This window comes from Helianthus annuus, chromosome 3 (assembly GCF_002127325.2).
Source record: "Helianthus annuus cultivar XRQ/B chromosome 3, HanXRQr2.0-SUNRISE, whole genome shotgun sequence".
Classification (NCBI taxonomy): Eukaryota; Viridiplantae; Streptophyta; class Magnoliopsida; order Asterales; family Asteraceae; genus Helianthus; species Helianthus annuus.
Window position 1 is genome coordinate 86,621,282 of NC_035435.2, and position 5,302 is coordinate 86,626,583.

The following is a 5,302-nucleotide window of genomic DNA, read 5'->3' on the forward strand; positions in this document are numbered from 1 at the left end:
CAAAACTCCACATCCCTTCCCTTAAACATTTCCCAATAAAATGAAAGTTAGAAATCATAATACTAAATTCGTACCTTAACCGCGTCTTGGAGCGAACACACATCACTTCTTGAGCTTTCGGTTTGAGTCCGGGCACTCTATCAGTGCTCGAATCCCTCAAACCTCGGCTCTGATACCAACTTGTAACGCCTATATTTCACATTCGAATATAAAAATAATAACATACAAATTTTAACAAAAATCGGGCATGACCCGTTCGTAACGTAAGCGATTCCCTGCTTTAAAAAAATCACCATTCAAACTAAATTCTACATTTAGAACTTTCTACGACACGTTTCCAAAAGACATAAAAGTTGTAACCATTACATCATAATAAAAACATCCATTAACCAAAGGATACTACCACCCTTTAAAGAACTTGACGAGCGGAAGCAATTAAATGGCGCGACGTGTGTTCGTTCCTCTGGTTCAAGATTTTGCTCCAAAGGACTATTTACCTACAACATTCTTAACAAGTCAACTAAATATGCAAAACAATAATCTAACATATTCAATCTTTTATTTCAACAATTATCATTCTCTTGTTTTTAATCATACATACTTTTCCATCTAACGGGTCTTTATGATCAAACCAAGTTCACAGACTAAGATTTGATCTAAGACCCGTCTAACTTTCTAACCTTCTCCATTAATTCGAACCGTTCACGCAGTTCGACTACATGACTTTTCAACATACATTCCATTAGTACGACCCGTTCATAACAAGTCTTTACATAAACCATTACGACAACATACTTTCCAAACATTTTGACCCACTTGAAGCGGGTCATTACACATCCATTACTATTGCATTTCCTATCCATTTTCCAATATTCAACATATCACAATTCTACCATGAACAATCATACAACGCTACACTAGGATTCATTTACCAAAACTAACATTCATAAATCTACAAAAAGGGAGAATTAAGTTCATATGAACTTACCTTTGTTTTGCGTTGCTTGCGTACCGGTTTGACTTGCACCTTCTTCCTTCATGCCTACAATTTGACATTCAACTTTCTTTCAATCTCATGCTTTTATTTCATATTTACATTAATATAGTAAGCTAACAACTTGTCAATCCGCCAATTCTAATCAATTACCATCATATGCTTATGAAATCATCTTCATCACATATAAACCAATGCACAAGCATTTCATCAAACACTTGGTGTGCATAACATTAATAAAGCATAAAGTACAAGTATCTTATGCATAACCTCCCTAGTTCATTTCAACATCATCAAAATCAATGGATTTTCATACAACATTCATACATGGTAATTATTCATCTATAAAATGTTCATTATAAACTACTTTATACATAATCATTACTCTAATTGGTACATGATTCATCATTATACTTCACAATATCTCTACTGCAAGTGGGTTTCTACTTTCAATCACACTTTCAGCCGAATTCAAGTATAATTCATGTTCTATGTGATGATTCTAACCCTTAATCACACTAATTTATGATAAATTCATGGATTACCTGAAACCCATTTCATACATCATTATAAAAACACAAAATTTCACTTACCCTATACTTTAGTATGTTTGGATGAACAAGAATTCATGAACATGCAGGGATTTTAGTCAGTTCTTCATTGTCAATAGGCTGCATTTTGGGATTATACATCCATGGAGGATTTTCTCCTTTCTTCTCCTCCAGGTCGACACCCACTTCCCCACACATACTGCCAAATTGTTTTTGTTATAACAATTCATTCTCTAGTTACTCTTTCAACCCCTAATGCTTTTAAAACATGGCACTTTATTGCCCAACTATTGACTAGGTTACTTACTCTTATTTAACTTTCATATGGTAAAATTTGCATTTACCATTTTCTTTTACTAATGCATCAAAATTAAAATATTATGTTATGGCTTATAAAATTTTGGGGTGTTACTATATTTACCATTTCTTTTTGTCAAAACATAGCGACTATAACATTATATTATGACATACGAAATTTGGGGTGTTACAAACAATCATTCCTACTTTAGTAATTCCAGTTATTACTTAGTCATACAAGAATTCCTCACATTCGTAATTATTAAATAATTCCCTACACATACTAATAAGTGAGTCAGAAGTCACTTATCTCGTGCGTCCGAGTTCGTGCATAGCTTCCGTATTTACATTTGACCCATTGCTCTTCCATGCTTGTGTCCATGTTGACATGGTTCCTACGCTTTCAGGTTATCATCAACACATTCTTGTTAGCATACATCATTGTACTTGATAACGAGTATACATTTGCATAATTTCACATTCAATTTGCATTAATCATTCCTAACAAGCATACGATATGTACCCGATTTCACATCCTCTCAAACCCATATAATCCATCATGTCATTCTATTTATCACTTATTTATATACCATGTACCATATGATTATCGATAATCTTATAATCACAACAACAAGTCTAGCCATGTTTCTTATGCGTAGTTGACTTTCAGAGTCAACGATTTATCATTTAAACTTTCGGCTTAATCTCATATACTCATGACATCAGAATAGGCAGTTTTGGGACGTTCTCTTACTGTACTTACGAGCTTACAAAAATTACAATCTTTTTAAGTGGCGTTCCCCTCGGAGGGATTATCCTTGTTTTAAATTTTTAGATTCTAACTCTCTACCAAAAATTTATAAAAATTCATTTACTAAGCTGCAATCAGATTCGTCACTTCTGACTGCAGATTACGGAAAAAATCATTTAAAATTCCTCGTTTATCCGATGGACGAAATTCCAGTTGGAGATTTTTTTAATCACCTGAAGCTACGTACACTAAAAATTTGAGATCATAACTCAATTCCTAAATTGAGTTATGACATTCGTAATGGGCTGCAAATTCTGCCAGAAAATGCAGCCTGAACCTTCGATACGGAAAAATTCATAAAACGTTCATTTTTCATCAAAAAAATGCAATTCCAGTTGGGTTTGAAAGGTTTTTCCTAGGAGTTCATCACAAACTCAATAAACATCAGTTTTTGAGAAGATTTGACCCAGTTACAGCTGTCTACATTCGGCTGTAACTTTCTGGACAGGTTTAGTTTTCATCAAATCTTTTCAAGATCATCATATTCATCAATTTTTCACATAACTTTCACTTCAATTTAGATTCAAAATCAATAACCTATAATATCCATTGTCATATATATCAAGCATCACCAAATTGACATAAAGTACATCATCATCATCCTATATAAGAGCCACTACAAGTGGGTTTTCCATAAATATACATAACAATTAGAAATCTAAGCATAATTCAAGTTTCATAAGGTAATTCTATCACATATCCATCCTAACTTCACTTAGATTCACGAACTCATCGAAACCCACTTCACCCAACATCACCAAATCATAAAATTTAACTTACTTGATTGTGAAGAACACTTAGGAGATCGAAAATCTTGATACATGCATCCTAAAAATCTTCAATTTCCTTTTCAATTTGGTGATTTCTTGTGAATTAGGGTTTACCCCTTTTTCCCCTGCCTTGTTCGATCGACCAGACACACACACGCATAGTTTGTGTGTTTTTATTTTTCGTTTTATAAATTTCAGTTTCTATTTTGGCAATCTAAGTCCCTCAAGTTTATCACACCATCATAGTTGCCACAAATTTCATTCCTTTACTTATTTATTAGGCATTTAACTAAGTTTAATAACTTAGTTATTGTATTCCATTTAATTACACATGGTAACCTACTAACGAATTTAATAATTTGAGTTTTGGGGTGTTACAAATCTACCCCCATTAAAGAAGGTTTCGTCCCCGAAATCTACTTCATTAATATCGGTTTAACTATTAGTAAAGTCATAACTTTAAGATCATCATTTCTAGTAAATCCTTTTTCCATTCCTTCAACAACTCAGTCTGCCCATATTTGTACGTAACATTTCTTTAACGTTAAGTGTATAATCCGTCTGACCCGTTCATAACGGGTCAAAGTTTTGACCAATATCCTAGCCCATCATGCTTGTCTTAATTGACCCATCCATAACGGGTCAATACATACCTTTTTCATCATTATCCTAATTTCATCCCTTGCGACCCATTACAACGAGTCACTACTTATACAATTTCTTTATTATGCTTTCTACATCACATCGACCGGATAGTAACCGGTCAACTACACATACTTTACATTTCCATTCTTTATCAATTTCTTCTTAAATTTTCAACTCATCACATTATCATACTTAAACTAAAGTGTGCAAACTAGTAGCATCCTAAAGGGTCTAATACCATGATTTACATTACAACAATTTGAAGTTCATATCAACTTACTAACACCCTGCACCGTTAGTATTAGTTCTAATAGTTTCACTTATACCTGGAGTTTTATTTCTACCTTTTTACTCATACACGCACTGCTTACTACATAAGCCTAAACTATAACTCATTCTTAATCAACTTCTAAAGTCAAGCCTTCCTTATCATATCATAGCTTGTGCTACCATTAGTTCGTACGAAAGTACTTAATAAATTCATAACTTTATAGTTACATTCACATATTAAACAATTCACTAACCTTATTACTTGGCGTAGTAATACAACCCGCAAAAGCGGATCGGCCCTCCTCATTACATTTCATACCATCTTCGGATTGACCTCATTCATCCGTGTGATGAGCTTCCGCCCAAGAGCATCTTTCGACGACCTCGATAGGTTTATCACATCGTGATTTCTGTCACCCTCATTATAAGATTAGGGGTTTACGCATTTCATTAAATTTCATTAAGACGTGTTGTTTACTACATCACCTTGTTTACATTTTAACCCTTTCTTGATTCTTTATAAAACATTAGTGCGTTTGACCCGTTCATAACGGGTCAATACATGACCATTTCCTAACATATCACTTTTGTTGTTTGACCTGTTCATGACGGGTCAATACATAACCATTCTTCCGCAGATTCTTAACTCATTTGTCAACTTTTGCAGTTTGACTTTTCAAAGTCAAACCGGTACTTCTTACTTATCATTGACGTATCAAAGTACACGTTCAAAATTCCTTTCCATTCTTGCATACTTGCAACGACTTTATTTCATCATTTTAATATTAATTGCAAGAATTTTACCCGTTCCCGTCCCTACTTAAATCATTTGTCTAGGTCGTAGTTGTCATTCATTCCGACTCCCAAGAGTCAATTAATGTTATGTCTAACACGTAACTTATTTCAAAGCTTATTTCTTTCGACTAAGATTTCTTGCTACTACAATAGTTTTCATCGGTCTTAC

General features: G+C 33.7%; 1 long non-coding RNA gene across 1 annotated transcript; it reads right to left on the bottom strand.

The window, feature by feature from the left end:
* Positions 1-279: 279 nt before the first annotated feature.
* LOC110927708 lies at positions 280-2,185 on the bottom strand. Its single transcript, XR_002585836.2, has 3 exons — positions 1,588-2,185; positions 989-1,042; positions 280-497 (listed from the first exon to the last, which is right to left on the bottom strand). It is a non-coding gene; the product is annotated as an uncharacterized LOC110927708 (long non-coding RNA).
* Positions 2,186-5,302: the final 3,117 nt, after the last annotated feature.